The following is a 17,195-nucleotide window of genomic DNA, read 5'->3' on the forward strand; positions in this document are numbered from 1 at the left end:
GTGCTGGTAAAGGGTCTGATACTTTGGGACAGCGCCTTTGAAAATACAAACTATTCTCTTTGGGGACCACAAGGCTCTGGCTGCCCAAAACACAGATGCATAGTGTTAACTTCGGTTTCTCTACAACAAGAGCATTGAACAATCTCTTTTAGTTTTGAGAAAGGTCAAGGAGAAACACTTATCATAACAAGGAAGATAAAGAGACTGGTAAAATATTACCAGTCTGGGATATTATTATAAGTATACAAGATGCAAATGTCATGTAGCTAATAGTTCCTATTAAATTGTTGGAAACCCAACGCTAACACTAGCTGTGTTGTCTTAGGGTCTCTCCCATCTGCCGTTTACTTCAGCACGGGTCGCAGAAAGCCTAAATGACACAAGGCCTAGGGGCGGGCCGTGTGGCCGTGCATACATTATGTTGCCTGTGGGCCATAAAACCACCCCCATGGCATCCTCATGCCAGCCCCATACATAACATGCACAGTGACCACAGAGAAAGGCACGTGGGATGCTCGGGGGGGCCAGGCACAGAACCGTCTCGGTCCAACACCCCCCCTACTATCATGTAGATTTTCATGGCACATGCGTGCTACCCATGTGCTAACTGCACACTAGAGGTTCACGGTGCCCTGTGCAGGTCATACCCCACAGAGGACAGCTACATGCTAGCCAGTCCTGAATATTTATAATTCCCATGCTATCATCAAAGCCACAGAATGTTTCCATATACATTCAGTCATGTGTAACTACACATTTTGTGTCTTTTCTACTGCCCAGTAGCTGCATCTCTGTAATACCTGGGTGCCGGTCACAACAATATCACACGGCACCCAGGAAAGCATCCTGCCACACGGTGACTGTGTAGCAGCCGTGGAATTATTGGGCCAATTTCCTTCAAGATGGCATCCTTTTGCCTGCAACACAAGACCCATTTCCGTTAAAAGCCAAGAAACACCTCCCAGCTATACGGCAGTGCCTGCTATAATAACTGCAGACTGAAGTCTGAAAACTCCATTATGGCAAATTCAGTGGAAAAATAATGCAGAAAAATGTGCTGACCAATGGCAAGGAAAGAAAGCTCAAGCTATAGTGATATCTGCTCTAGAGGCAGAAGGGACGCCGACTCCTCTTAACACATTGGATGGAAACCCTAGGGGGAGTGAGGGGGAGCTCTGCTTTCTGTCCTCACCCCACATTATCCCAGGACTCAGGGGTAGCTAGGGCTCAGGGCTTAGGGCTTAAGAATTACAGAACATTTCTCTACAATGGGAATGTTCCTTTGGGGTCAGCTAATTCGGCCCTCCTAACAGCCTAGCTGAAAACACTGAGGGCCGAGGGGTAAAGTGATGGCCACGGGCCACACCACTGATGGAAAGCTAAAGGGTATTCCCAGCGCCATGCTTTGCCACCAGATTAATTTTTCACTATAGTGTCCACTTGGCTACTGAGTACATTTACTGAGATACCCCCCCCCAAAAAAAAAAAAAAAAGCATCAGGGCCAGATCCAGAGAGAGCAAGGAAGTGGGAGAGGAGGGTAAAAAGTAGAACTGAGGACCAAGAGAAGGTGGGAGGTGGACTGCAGCAGGGAGGGACTCTGAGCTGGGAGCAGGGCCTGGTTCAGTGCCCAGCTTTGACACTGACCATCCTCAAGGTCTAGAGGAAGCCGCCTTCCCACCCTGGCTGACTACTTCCTGGGCTATAAAAGGAGGGAGTTGGCCTGTACTATCCCTTCTCACATTCACAGTTCAGGCAGGTGTGGGAGGTAGAAGCACCATTTGATGTGTCGGGACGCCCTGGCATCCAGGCTGATGAAATTTAAGAGGACAGCAGACAGACTTCTGTCCAGTGAGCTTTGGCCAGCCCAGACGGTGCACCTTCAATACCCTTCCCTGGTTGCAAAGGTCTCAGATCAACTGTTGTCATCACATAGAAAGATCGGTGCTCACAGTCTCCCTCCCTTCACGGAGGCGAACCTTCTGCTACAAAGCTGACAGGGCAGGCTAGGATTCACCGAACCTCCTTATCTTGTTTCCTGAGCACTCCATGTTCATGCAGTGAGTCCTTTTAATTCTGAAAAGTCTGAAAACGAAACCTAAAACACTAACTTTTAGAAATGTAGAGAGATGTTTCAGACATTTCTATAGATCAGAAAATGTTTGCTGCATGAATAGCACCGTGGTGAAACTAGGCCAGCGACCCAAGTCCTCAGTAAGTGGAACACAGTATTTTAAAGACATCACCATCTTCCCACTCGCTATTCTCTCACTTTCTTTCACGTGGGACAAATGAAGCCCTGAACAAATGAGGCCATGGAGCCGTCTTGGACTCAAGGGCAGGGCAGCCTGGGACAGTGGGTGGCAGACGTGTTAGGTGTGGTCACAGTAGAAGGAGAATGGGCCTCTAAGCATGGCTAGCCAGAGGTCAGACGCGTGACCGTGGGAACTCACCCACCTCTTCTGACCTCAGCGTCCTCACCTGTGTACGTGATCCCTAGCAAACCCTGCTGTACTCATTGGATTTACTATTAGTAAAATACCCACAGACTTATCAACAAGTGATGAGAAACATTTTAATAGCATTCTAATTGAAGATCTGAGTTTGGTTTCATTACCCAGAATGCCACAGGTATCTATAATGGTCTGCTGGGTCCCAGGCAGTGCCTAAGATGCCCCATACACCACAGTGCCTTCCCCCAGACAGGGTCAATCTCCAGAATTACGCCCATCTTCTGATAAAGAAACTAGAACTTAAGTTGCCAAGAGTGAAAGGCAAGCTACGTGTCCGAGCAGGACTGGAATCCAGGTTTCCAGCCACAACAATGAGGGATAAACCTGTTTTCCAACTGGGTTAAGTCGGCTGATTTAAAGGTTTCAGGGGGAAATAAAGGCCAATGCAAAATTAGGTTAAAATTTTTTAAAAAGTATTATTCCGATGGAGTCAAAATATAAGTAAATTCAAGAACTACTTCCCTCTGCTTTTGCTTTTTGAAGTCCCACAACACGAGCTACATTTGAGAATGAGTAGGATTCACCTTCAAAAACTCAGAGCACAATACCCCATTACTGTTTTTTAAAATGTAATTTTATATACTTCATTTCTTCCTCTTTCAAATGGAGTTAATGTATGTCCACACCTCTTGAAAGCTTCAAGTAAGGTGATACATACAAAAATGAGGACCATAATTCACCAAACAAATGGAGGGTGTCATATTATTGTTGTAACTATGACTTTGCCTTGATAAATATCTAAAAAGTTTCCCAAATCATCATGTGACAATGGTCAGATGCATAATGATGTGATTTAACTAGAAGTTTTCATTTTGCTTCCTACCGTGTCCTCCGTGCTCACAGGGATGCCCCTGGCTTCACGAGTGCGTGGGAAAAGTGAGCAGGAGCTGAGCCGTGAGACCCTAAAGGCAAAGAACCCTAATGGATGAGCCTGATCAGAGCTGACAGCTAAACCAGACCAGTCTGGCTGGTCAACTTTCCTTGAAGAACCCATTAACCAGATCATTGCCATGCCCCCGATTTTGCACCAGGAAACAGAAGGCTGCCAACACGTGACCACACAAGGACCCCCCTCCACTCCACTTGGGACATGCTCACTCCACAGAGATGCCTGTGTTTCCTCACAGCAAGACCCCATGTGGAACACGACCCTAAACACAGGGGCACAAGCAGTCTCCAACTTAGACAGACCAAGAAATTCTGAAAGTAGCCCAGCCAGGAACGGCAGAATTATAGAGAGAGAGTCCATCTAAGCAGAGGACACAGCAGAGGTGGTAACTGAGCTGGCCTGCAGCGTGAGCAAGCCCTGGGAGCAGGCAAGGGACAGTCAGAACACTGAACCCGCCTGGCTTGAGCTAAGATGTACACGCAGGGGTACGCTGTGAATGACCTTGAATTTCAGGCAAAAGGGGCTAGTTGGCAGCAATGGGAATCAGTTAGGTCTTCTGAAAAAAGACTTCTGGAAGAAAAAAAAAAGTCTTCTGAAAAAAGAAGCACCAGGATGCAGAGGAAGGTTAATCCAGCAGCTGAGCCAGATGGCTGGGGAGGACACAGGCAGGCAGAAGAGGGAGAACAGCGCGTACTCCAACCCAACCCAGGTGGTGGCGGGAAGAGAAAAGGCACATTAAGAAGCAAATCTGTCAGGGGCTCTTGTACCCCACTCCCCACCCCCCATTTTTTTAAAAGAGGATAACGTCTTTTAAAAAAAAGGGGGGCGCCTGGGTGGCTCAGTCGTTGAGTGTCTGCCTTCGGCTCGGCTCATGATCCCAGGGTGCTGGGATCGAGCCCCGCATCAGCCTCCCTGCTCTGCGGGAAGCCTGCTTCTCCCTCTCCCACTCCCCCTACTTGTGTTCCCTCTCTCGCTGTGTCTCTCTCTGTCAAATAAATAAATAAAATCTTTAAAAAAAAAAAATTAAAAAAAGAGGATAACGTGACTACTGAAGTAATAAGAAGAAAGTTGCAACTAGATAGGAAAATAGAAACATTGATACATTAATTCCAGGGGTTTTTAGGGTCTAATTGCTTTTTTAAAAAAATTGCAAATGGAACTGAATACACTTTTTAACCCCTCACACTATAATTATACTGTCTTCTCTCACAGGGCCTCGAAAATAACCTAAAATAACTCTGATACAAATACATCGCTCCCTGATTCAGAAGACTACTGCAGTGGTTCTCAAGCCTGGCTACACACTGAGAATCACCTGTGGAACTTTAAAAACTACGAACTCCGGGGTCCTTTCTCAGAGAAACACTAACTGGATCGTGTGGGGTGGGGCCCAGGCCATTCTGACAGAGGGCCAGCGATCTGAACCAGCGCTCTAGGTCAGTGATTCTCCACTGGAGACGAGTGCCCCTGGGGGACATCTGATAATGTCTGGGGACATTTTGGGTTGACATAACTGGGGCAGGGTGGTGGTGGTGGTGGCAAATGAGCTACTGGCATCTAGCGGGGTCGGTCAGGGAAGCTGCTCGACATCCTACAATGCACAGGACAGCCCCCACCTCCCCCAAACAGAGAATTACCTGGTCCCAAATGCCAGTTGTTGAGAAATCCTGCTCTCCTTAAATATGATGTTGAAGGTTGTGTTGCATATGCCATTTGGAGCTTGATGGAGTGGAAAGAAGCCAAGATTTGAACACTGAGCAAGTTTCTTTCACCTCTTGAAGGCTCTGTTTTATCATCAGAAAAGTGGAAGATACACTCTCTCCTAGCTCACAGGGTGTTTTGAAGCCAATGTGACAACTACTGATGCATTTGCTCTGCTTTACCTTCCTTCTTATCCTTATAGAGCTTTCAACTAGAGATTTTCAGATGTCTATAATGTTGCATGGGCTGGGGGGGGAATCTAATGAGAACTCACATGTAGCAGTGCTCGGAGCATCCTCTAGCCTGGCTGCTTGGTGTGGTCAGCTGGGCAGAGCAGCAGCTGCTAGAAATGCAGCAGCTCAGGCATTCCCAGCACCACCCCCCACACCAGACCTGCTGAATTAGAACATGTATTTTAACAAGTCCCCAGGTGATTCACATGTACATTAACATTTTGAGAGGCATTGCTCCACCAGCTGCAGGTCAGCCTATGGCACCATTTTTCTGTTGACTCTGAAGGTTTTTTTAAAAAAATAATAAACTCTAAAGAGTCTCCTCAAAGGGTTAGCATTGCATTCTCCTCTGGAGAAGGGCTCTAACACTGTTGAGAGATCCTAAAGCCAAATGCACGCACTCCATATTTTTGGAAATAAACCATGTGTGTGTCCAATTAGACCAGTGGTTTTCAAAGTGTGATCCCAGGATCATCAGCAACACCTGGGAACTTGTTAGACATGCAAATTTTGGGGTGCAGGCCCCAGTCCAACTCAAGGTGGGTCCTCACCATCTAATCTAGTGTGATTTGATAAGCCCTCCTGGTGCCTGTAACCCACGTTGAAGTTTACAAACCACCAGGACAGCCTATAGCCCGTATGAATATGGATAGGAATGTTCACAGATGTGAATGTTCACAGCCTTTGATCCAGCGTGGTTGCCACTTTTGAGACTCTATCCTAAGGAAAGAACCATTCCTCTGCTGTTGGGCAGTTCTGTCAGTAACGTTCTAATGAACATAACGAACATCATCCTACAACAATCTCTCCTTTCCTGACTCAAGCATCTCTATTTCACCCCCACCACCTCTTTAGCTGCCTTCCACATCTTCCTAAAGTTGAATCAGAGAAAAGTAATTGGTGCAAAAATAACATGAGGCAACGGAAAAGTCTGGAATCAGACAGGCCTAGATTGTCTCTCCCTCTTAGCTATAAAACTTGGGGGAGTTACATCACCTCTGAGCTCCACCTTTGCCATTTGCAAACTGGAGATGATTATACTTTACCTCATAGAACCACAGGAGAAATGAAGGAAATGCAGTATATATTCGTTTCTCATTACTTGTAAAGAGTAGGCAACAATACTGACACATACACTTGAATGGCAGCTATGTTCTGAAATTTTAAGAGGAATTGGCAGGAGACTGTCCCTCCATCACCACCCTCCCTGAAATACCCATGGATGGAGCCACTAAGGAAAGGGTTATGATGAAGGGAAGGACGCTGTTTCCAGAAAGCCACCCTTTCCTCTCCTGGTCTCCATGAGAGATTATCGTCCTCCTCTGTCACTATTTACTCTTATCACCTTTGCAAGCTCCTCTTCTTTTGCTCTCTCCACAACTGCTGATGTTCTGTCCTTCACCTGATTTCATAGAAGACCTCCTCTGGGGTGAGCAATAACGTGCACAAGTCACTCCCTTGGCTACAGAAACCATTTAACCAATCTTTAAATGTTAACAACTCCTACCTTTGAATCTCCGTCACTGCACCCCCAGCTTCAGACCTTTATTTCACTGACTTCTGGAAATCTCCACCTGGATTGTCCAAGGAGAACCTCAGATACCACACAGCCCATAACGAACACAGTCCCTCTCTCTGAGAGCCAGCACTCCCAATCTCCTGACAAGAGAATATGCTTTTAAAATCGCAGACCTGAGCTCATGCCCCTGCCCCACCCCACTCCAGTCATAAATCAAGTCTGTGCTGTCACATCTCCCACCTCCCTTCTGCCCCACACCTGGCACCCCTTCCACCTGCAATGTGGCCCCCACCAACTGTTCTGACAGCTTTCTCCTTGAGCAAACGCCATTCAGGCTCCTCTGAACTCCTCTCAACTTGGCCTGACTTTTGGACTTCTGTGTTCACCTCTATCCAATTTTAGCAAGAATCATGCTAAGTCAGTTTAACTGCAACCCCCCTTCCCCCAGATATCTGGTCACCCTCGATAACTGATGGGATTCCTCATCCCCTACCACCCTGCTGGGCATGTCTGATCACCCTGGGCTGCCTTCAGCAAGCATCCTGTTGAGTGCATTTACCCCTGGTGTTCCCTCTTAGTCATTTTCCATCCACTGACCCCCCACCCGGCTCCTAGGCTATAAATTCCCACTTTTCCCTGTTGTATTCAGAGTTGAGCCCTATCTCTCTCCCCTACTGCACAGCGGCCACCCTTGAATAAACTCTTCCTTACCGTCTTTAACAAGTGTCATGAATAATCTTATTTTTCAACATTTCCCCAAATAGGACTCAACTGTGAGTTCTACCTAAACCAGTAGTAATCAATCCTGGTTGCATCCTGGAAATATCTGGAAGTTTCTTTAAAAAAAAAAAAAAAAAGCCTGCTTATGTCTGGGTCCCACCTCAGACCAGTTAGTTTAACATCAGAATAGGGTGGGGGAGCGAGCAGCAGGAGTGTTTTAAACTCCACAGGTGACCTCAGTGAGCAGCAACCAGAGTTGAGACCCTCTGGCCTGGACATCCTTCCCCCTCACCACCCAGGGAAAGAAAGCAACTCCGCAGAGACTATCTTGAGAGACCACCCTGACCATCATTAGAGTGTTTATCACACTGGAGAGCAGGAATTCTGGTTTTTCATTCTTTGGATTCCCAAAGTGGGTGGCAGGAGGCCTGGCAATGGTTTTGAACTGATTTAAAGGAGTCAGAGCAAGCAGGTTGGCGTAGAGGGAGAATTTCCAATCTCAGGCTACCACTACTTCTCCCATTCATAAGGGTACAGGAGAGGTCATATAGTTCTCCAGGGTGATACAGCCCTACACATCAAGCATTTCCAATTTAAGGTACAAGCTCTGGGCTCACAGCTGTCCTAAACTGGCAGGTAAATGTAACAGCATTTTAATGTGTAGGTTCATGAAGCAAGGGTGGTCTGGAGTCCTTGATTTGGGGGTGGATCTCAGCTCTGCAGGCATCAGTCATATGAACACAGTCACATTTCCTGCCCTCCAAGCCCCCCTTGGAGTGGGAGAGGAGTGGGGGTGAGCAGATGAAGAAGGTCCCTAAAGTTCTTTCCATCTCTAACATCCTACAATGCTCTGACAAACACAATAGAAATGCCTGTCCTGAGTCATGCCCAAATAAAGCAGAAGTTATCACAATGAGGGTGACGGTGATCCGGAAGGAAATTCACAAAGGCAACCAGGCTCAGAAGTAGCCTGCAATTTCACAATCCATCACTGGGCTTTGTCTGAAAAGATTATTGAAAGAAGAGATGAGTGACCAGAAGAATAATTCCAATCATGCCTCCTGCAATAATGTGCTTTATATTCGTTTTGATTTCAAGGTGTCTGATATAGTTTCCAAAACATTCTTGCAAATGTCAAACTCACTGTCAACCCTAAACCACCTGGAAAAAAATAACTGACAGGCAGCTAAATTAAGGAGCTATAATTTCACTGAAGTGTTTCGGGGACCTTTTAAGCCACACGAACCAAATTGATATTGCTTCCATAAAGCCCAGAAGCTGCTTGAGTTAGGATAGACCACAAAACTTGCTCTCCTTCACACACACACACACACACACACACACACACACGGTGGTAACTATCTAAAGAAATGAATGTGTTAATCAGCTTGAATATGGTGATTGTTTCACAGTACATATGTGTATCATATTGTACACCTAAAATGCATACAATTCCTAAATTGTTCGATATACCTCAATTTTTAAAAAACTGACCTTGTGGGGCACCCGGGTGGCACAGTCGGTTGAGTGAAGGACTCTTGATTTAGGCTCAGGTGGTTATCTCAGGGTCTTGAGATCCAGCCTGGGTCTGGCTGCTCAGCACCAAGTCTGCTTGTCCCTCTCCGTCCATCTCTGCCCCTCCCCGTGCACACAACACACTCTCTCTCTCAAAAATAAATAAAATCTTTTAAAAAATTGACCCTGTGTGAAATGAACCCTTTCTCACCACAGGACCCCCCTTCACCCCACTGGCCATTCTGAGCTTCCCTTGACCCACAGCACATAAGTAATCCTTCTGAAGCCTGAACCCCAGCCTCACACCCTGTAGCCTTCTTGCTTTCCAGAGGGCAGAACTGGCTAGCACCCTTCCCCTTCACCCATAACCTGGCTCTGCGGAATGACAGCCTCTGGTCATTCTGCAAGTAGTGGGCTCAAGGTGTGCCTCCCTCACGGGTCAAGCCGAGCCTCTGGACCAGCTGCTACCGACAGGTCTTGGAACTAAACGCAGTTCAGGGGAGACTCTGGTGACAGGCTCTCCTCCAAACCAGTGTGGGTCGGGGGATAAAGATTCAGGAAGGCAAGGCTCTGGACTCCTATCCTAAAGACCTGAGAGAATCACAATGGTCAGGGGAGGGGCTGCGTATGGGCAGAGCTGTTGCTGGCAGAGCTCAATGACTTGCAGAAGCAGCCACGGGGGGGGGAAAGAGGTAGCTCCGTCTGCTGAGGTGAGAATAAAAACCCACAAGCAAGTAATACAGCGATCCCTGTCCCCGTCCAAGGGTCACGGCAGGCCACTTCATCTCATCGGGCCTCATTTTCCTCCACTATAGCGTGAGCAGGAAGACCCAACACTTCACAGGATGAAGTGGCTCAGCATTAATATTCTCCTATTCCATTAGACTTCTTCAGTTACCTGTTGGTGATCTGGGCCCTGCAAGTTTGCCCTTGGCATGCCTCTAGTCCCCTAGGATCACAGCAGTGCCCACAGCCTGAGGTGGGGCAGGGAGAACACCAACCCAGGGTAATTTTTCCAGATCCTGGGTAGGGCCCTATCTTCCAGGGTCTCTGACACAGTTCCTCGATCTTGAAGGAAAAGCCTGGGTCTCATGAAGCTTCCTGAGGGTTTGCCCTGCCTCTGCTTCAAACACTGCAGATGGAACAGAATCTAGTACCCCTATCATTACAGGGAGAGTGGGGGCAAGAGTTCCACTTGGCAGTTCCATTAGCAACCACAGAAAGAACCTACAGCCTCTAGCCACAGGGGTGGGAGCAGGCGTGTTCCCGCCTACCAGCAGGGCCTCCAGGGAGCACGTGGGCCTGACTCCAAGGTGAAGGGCGGTGGACACTCTCTGGGGAGGGACCAGCATGGCAGACGCAGCTCCAGGATCGAAGCCTCATAGCCCCCCTCCTACCAGCTCTTCTGAAATGTTCTGGGGATTCTGCTCCTCGGCCACTTCCTTTCTGAAGCCCTGGGAACGAGCCCTAAACAAAACACCTGCTGACTATTTAGTCAGGGTGAAACAAGCTAGAGGAGGTGTGAAATGGGCTGATTTATGTTAGGAAGAGGGTGGATCCAAGAGAAAAATAAGGAAGGAGAAAATTAATGACACCAAGGTAAAGCTAGAAGATGAGCACGTGCCAGAGGGAGGTGGGAGGGAAGGAGGACAAAGGCAGGTAGGCTGAGCGAGGGAGAGGTTTGGGAGGGACCCACTGGGGCAGATGCTGCCCCAGCATCCCTTCAGCGGCCATGGGGCAGGCAGATCTAGGACATCCATCCATATTCCATCTAAACAAAACATTACCAAGTGCCTATTGTGTGCCAAGTATCTTACTGGTTTCTGGAGACAGAGATGAAAAAACACAGTCCTTAGCCTAGAAAAGGAAAGAAACGTAAGCTAAATGCAACTGCATTTTCCCATCCTGGGCTGTCCCTAGAAGGGTCCGGAATCCAGGGCATTTCAACCAGCATGGGCTAACCGGGATAACTGCACAGGAGAGGGCCACACAGTCAACGTATGACATAGGTCCCTTGGACTGTCCTTAAAGAAAGAAATTTCAAATTGAACGCTAACGACGCTGTCGGAGGGAAGTGAGGCTCAGCACCCTGTGGCCCATCCTCCCACGCACAGTGCAGGGAATATTTTCTCCAGTTGCCCATTCAGAAGACCAGGCCTCGTCCTAACCCTGTAGAGGTTGTCCTGGAAACGCTTGCAGGCAGAAGTGACCCTTCTAGCCGGGCCTTAAATCATGAGGAGCCATCCACAGATGATGGGGAAGGAGACATTCTAAGCAGGGAAACATGTGGAAAGGGAGCAAGGTCCAACCAAATCAGCAGGTGAGAGAGCAAGCGTGGCCCAGCGGCAGCCTCACCATGCTAGGAGATGCAAGGCAGATGAAGTCGAAGAGAGACCAAAACCCAAGGCTGAAACCAGCCCTCTCCATCACGTAGCTGTCTTCCTTTTTTTTTTTTTTTTTAAGATTTTATTTATTTATTTGAGAAAGACAGCATGAGCAGGGGGAGGGACAGAGGGAGAAGCAGACTCCCTGCTGAGTGCAGAGCCCCACTCGGGGCTCCATCTCAAGACCCTAAGATCATGACCTGAGCCAAAGGCAGACGCTTAACCAACTGAGCCTCCCAGGCACCCCTCCATCATGTATCTTTCACTGGAAATTTCTCCCCCATTGCACATGAATGCTTTTAGGTTGGGTGTACTCCCCAGTTCATTATAGGCCTGTCCTCTCCTAGGGCTTGGCCCAGTGGATCTTTATGTTACCAGCCTGACCCTTCTACGCATCCGAGTTCAGTTCGTGATCCGTGAGCCGAGTAAGAAAGAACCTAGTTTGCTACATCCTGAAGGGCAGGAGATATGCAGCCACTGACTAGACATATAAATGGAGACTGGCCCTCACAGAGTGGCCAGTGACATAAAAGATGCCCTAGGGATTACTCTCAGACCTGGTAATGCCACATCCACAGATTTATCCTCAAAAATCGCTTTTAAAAGATACAATGTTACTTATATGGCCCAAGAAGGATCAGCAGTCTTGTCAAAACACAGGGGCTACCACTAGGGGCCGAGCTAGTCAAGCTGCCTGTTTCAGACTCAAAAAGGACTGTGCCAGGCTGGGGGGATAGGGAAGGAAGGAGACAAGAGGGTGCACAGGTGTGGGGGAGGGAGAAGGTGGAGGCAGCACAAGAAAGAAGGAGGGGCCTTCCTGCTGGGGACCAGGATGGTCAGGAAATGACCAACAGGAGGCCTGGCACAGGGCACGGCCACAGGCTTGTAGGCCATCAGGGCAGGGGAAGAGCCCATCCCCCCCCGTGCCCTACCCGCCCCCCTCCCCGTGCTGATGCCACCTGCGAGCGAAATGAGGAGCTCCTCTGGTTAACAAAACTCGGGAGAACAGGGATCTTTTGGTCGCAATACATCACTGCAGATTTAGTATCTGTTGTGGGTTTCCCATTAAGAGGTCTTTTGCAGATAACCTCATGCTGAGGTCTTACAGGAAGGTCAGATGTTGGGCTAACAGGAGGTCATGTGCAATGCCTCAGAAGCTGTCTCCCCCTGGACAGGCGGGCGACTTCTCCAATAGCGGAGCTAGCAAGTCGCTGAGTGTCTAGGGACAGCCGGGCAAAGCATGTAAAGCCGGTCACATGAGGGAAGTGTTTTGCACTCAGTGAAAATGACAAGTATGAAGGTTATGAGGCAACGTGGGGAGAAAAGCATTAATAATGCTAAGTGAAAGAAGTCTAGCACAAGTCTCTATATAATGTCATCCGTGTAAAGAATACGTACACAGATGGATAAAGACAGGGAGCTATGGGTAATTTTTCAAACTATCTTTATTGTTACAGTGCTGTGTTAATATTACAATCCAGTATTAAGTAAGAGAGAAACACACACACACACACACAGTAGTTCTCAAACTATGGGGTGGGGCTGGTACAGTGGTTCGTTAACTTTGGCCCACCTGGGGCCACTTACAGGGCTTATTAAACAGATTGCTCGGCCCATCCCCAGGGTTTCTGAGTCAGTAGGTCTGGGGTGGGGCCCGAGAATTTGCATTTTTAATAAGTTCCCAGATGATGCTGGTGGCACTGGGCCCACACTTGGGAGAATCACTGGGCTAGTGTGTGGTCTCTATGCAAGTACGAACCTGGAGGGGCACTGGGTGGCTCAGTCATTGAGCGTCTGCCTTTGGTTCAGGTCATGATCCCGGGGTCCTGGGATCGAGCCCCACAACGGGCTCCCTGCTCAGTGGGGAGTCCGCTTCTCCCTCTGCCTCTCCCTTTGCTTGTGCTCTCTCTCTGTCAAATGAATAAAATCTTTAAAGAAGTTTTTTAAAAAAGTATGAACCTTGAGCTGCTGAGGAGGATGTCAGGAGCTAATATGGCCAGGTCACTGGGGTCGCTGCCCTGATCAGAAAGTTCCTCATGGCTCACAGAGACTGAGATTCTGTTACAGATGGGGGAGGTGCCACCCCCGTAGTTTCCGGGGTGGGGGGGGCATGGTGTGTCTGACTGCAGGGCTCCCCAGTAGACACATCTTTAAGGCACCTGTCCATTTAAGGAATCTCTCCCTGGGCGACTGCTCTTCCACATCTGCTCCTCTCTGCAGCCCGCTCGGACCCAGAACATGGGCTTCACCCCATAAGGACCCATGAGTGATCTACTCCTACTGCCATCTTTCATCTGTGAAGAAACCAAGGCCCAGAGTGTTAAACCAGGCAGTTGCCACGCGGCTGGCTGGTGGCAGCGCTGAGCCTAGAACCCAGGACTCCTGGCTCCCGGGCCACAGCTCTTTCTCTGCTATTATGCTCTGGGCTCTCGAGAGTCAGCAGAGCTCCTCTGCCAAGGTTCAGTCACTGATAGAGATATCTGCTGGCCTGGCCACCCACAGCCTTTCACCCCGAGCAGGTGTTGCTGATTAGAAGCTTCTGTGCTGGGGCCGGCACTCCCAGTGTGGGGGTCACATGCATGCTGCCACTGCCCAAGTTCAAACTGAGACCCTCCTGGACCACAAGTGCCATGGCTGCCAGGAAACTTCTTCCTGGGGTCTGTGCTAAGCAGTTCCCAGCTGGTTGGCCCTTGGGAGACTCAGCACCCCCTCTACACCCAGCACTTTGGTATTCATGACCCTCCTTTGAAAAAGCATTTTGGCAGTGGGAGTCTGCCCTGTGAACTTGCCATAATTAAAGCCACCCAGAGAGACTCAGCAGAGGTTCAAATCTGATTTCAGGCCTGCAATCAGTCAGCCCAGGGTTCTGGGAGGCACACATTGCCTGCTGTCCCCCAACTCCAGCTCACAGGCTTCCAGTGGTCTCCACGAGACATTCTGGTGCTGTACCTTGCTGGCAGATGCAAAACCAAAAGGTTCGAAGTGCAGAGTGCATTTCTGGGTAAAGATTTCTGCACTCCTTGCCTCACCCACCCCCATCCCCCTTTCTCACCCATCCAAAGGATACAGAGAAGCCATTCTTTCTAATAGAGTCTGTTACTGCTATTGTAATAAACTTTTGCTAGGGTGAACAAAGAATCAATATCTGCTAATGGAAAAAGATTGGTACTAGTAATATCAAAGGATCTGGTTCTTAATAAGTCAAACTGCGCTTCAAATAAGAGGCCCCACATGGATGCTGGCAGAAATCTCCTTAAAGGGGATTCAGGCCACCTTCAGGTTTGGGATTTTGCCAGCCAAGAATGTCAAATGTAATTAATGTAAAATCATGCAGGCAAACCGGCCTGGTTTTTACCCTCTGGCTGGGTCCACCTCTATAGCAGGTGAATTATTCCCAAAAAACAACCTTGTGATCATTACTTTCAGTAAGATGGATCACGATGGACTTTCCACACAGCTACATAATAGGAGGTGTCATTAGAAATTAAGGCATGACTTTAAAGCTCCATTCTACAGATAAGGAACCCAAGTCAGATCCAGAAAGTTTGAATGGCTTACCCAAGGTCTCACACTGTATGAATGTGAGCTTGGACTCAGTCCTCTTGAGTCCCATACCCCTCTGCTGCTTTTTCAAAGTTTCAGGAAAGTCTGTTTTTTTTTTTTAAACCTAAGTGCAATGATACAGTGAAGAAAGCACCTACATATTGCTTGTGGCTATCCCTAGGAATATCTGCTTCCACTAGACTAAGATCTCTTTAAGGAAAAGGACTTTTGATTATTTGCCTTTATATATTCAGCACTTAGCATATGGCAGTCCATGTATACATGGGCTGCATGTTGGTAGTTACAAGAGTTGACAACTTGAACTAACCTTAGTTAAAGCTGATATACAGCTAAAACTAGTTTAAAATTCCAGTCAAGTGAAACAGAGGATTTCCTTGGGGTTTGAAGTGCTTAATAATAGCTAATATGTATTGAGTACTTACTATGTATCAGGCACTATTTTGTAATTTACATGGAGTAACTTATTTATTCGTTACCAAACAAGGCCAGTGATATCACTGTCCTCATTTTACAGACTGGGAAACTCGGGCAGAGTAGAGAAGGACTGTGTGATACCCAAGAGCATGTACTAAGTGGCCCAGCAGAGATTCGAGCTCAGACCGTAAGACAGCAGAACCCATGATATTAACGTTATGCTATATTGCCTCTGGGCGGGCGCCTGACCAGAAGGGCGGATGAAGTCCTGAAGATGCCTTGCAGTTAAGCAAGCCAAGTGTTGTTTTCTGTTTGTTCCTGGTCGGACTGTAGGAGCAAGGGCTATGAGGATCCCCTAAAACCACACCAGAATCATCAGTGCCCTAAGGAATACAGCATCTTATGCATACAAGTTGCCTTAATGTTTGCCAAACGATTCAACCCAAGGAATAGATGATCTATCCCCTAAACACCAATGAGCTGCTGAGACCATCAGAAGTGTAAGCCTGCAACCCAGAAAGGGGTGTCACTAACAGATCAAGTCAAGTTCCAGGAAGACACGATCTTTCCAGGGCCCTTCAGAGGTAAGGCCTTAATCTGATGGGGAGTGGGACACTGTTATTAAGCAGGAACCCAGGGCAGTAATGGCTCCCATCTGAAAATCCGCACAGAAACCTCCAATAGAATGCTGATTTTGTGGACCTAATACTCAACTCCATTCCTGGGCAAAGAAGTGAGGGAAAATTCCCTCTAGCAGTGGCCAAGATGGGACAGCCATATGTACAAGAACAGGAATGACTACAACCAGATGTTTGTACAAGTCGTGAGGGCTGGGCTTTGTCCCCCAACCCCCTTGATGTTGGTCCTTGCAGGGTGGCAGGCACCTGTGGGGTTGACCCGTGTGTGTTCCCCTGCTCCCATCCGTGATGTGGCCTCCTGCAGGCGAAGAGACAGGAGTGAGCTTGGTGCCTTATTTACCGACGGGCTGCCATTCTGAAAAATCCAAAGTTGAGGGACCTGCTGCTGGTGAATGGGCATCTCCCATCAATCCCAACTCCCTGCTGGTGTTCGCTGGTGAAGCCCTTGGCCCCTGCTTCCCCGAACACATCCCGTTCCTACTGAGACACCCACAGAATTCCGGGCTCCACAAAATGTCATTCCACTGGGGCATTCAGAGAAACACATAAGCATATGAATTCGAGTCTGCAAATACATTTGTGGTAGTGCCCCGAATATGGAACTTTTCACCCACCTCAAGGGCCAAAGATCCATCCCACGCGAGCATATGTGGCGCCCACGCCAGTAACTTCTGATCGGGTGAAGTCTGACAATAAGTCAGATTGCGACAGAGCTGGTGCTAGCCTTATTTTTTTTTCTAAATTTATTGCAGAGAGTGAGGCAGAAAGAGAGGAAAAAGCAGCAAGGGGAGGAGCAGATATGTGTCTGTACAAGCCAATTCCGGAAGTCTTTTGTCTGTTCAAATATACAAGAGATCTCGAAGATAAAATTGAGGGGAAAACGCAAATGAAATGGTGAAGCTCTCTGAACGTTTCCAAGCAAAGACCCCTGACGGAAGCAGCTACATCTCTGTGATCGTTTTCCTGCTGATGTACAGTGGGAAGGACATGGAAGACTTACACTGTAGCCCTACCTGTCATTTACTAGCTATAAGACCTGCAGCAAGTCATATAATATTTCCGAGACTTAATCTAGTGATCCGTAAATTGGACCCTAAGACCTTCGTC

General features: G+C 48.1%; 1 protein-coding gene across 7 annotated transcripts in view; it reads right to left on the minus strand.

Moving 5' to 3' along the window:
* Positions 1–17,195, minus strand: part of MSRA (methionine sulfoxide reductase A) — a 525,135-nt gene that overhangs the window by 131,954 nt on the left and 375,986 nt on the right. The gene's annotated exons all lie outside the window — the stretch shown is intronic.

The sequence above is a fragment of the Mirounga angustirostris genome, unplaced genomic scaffold (genome assembly GCF_029215605.1).
Source record: "Mirounga angustirostris isolate CCGP_5_RB_7025 unplaced genomic scaffold, mMirAng1.0.hap1 SCAF_2, whole genome shotgun sequence".
Classification (NCBI taxonomy): domain Eukaryota; kingdom Metazoa; phylum Chordata; class Mammalia; order Carnivora; family Phocidae; genus Mirounga; species Mirounga angustirostris.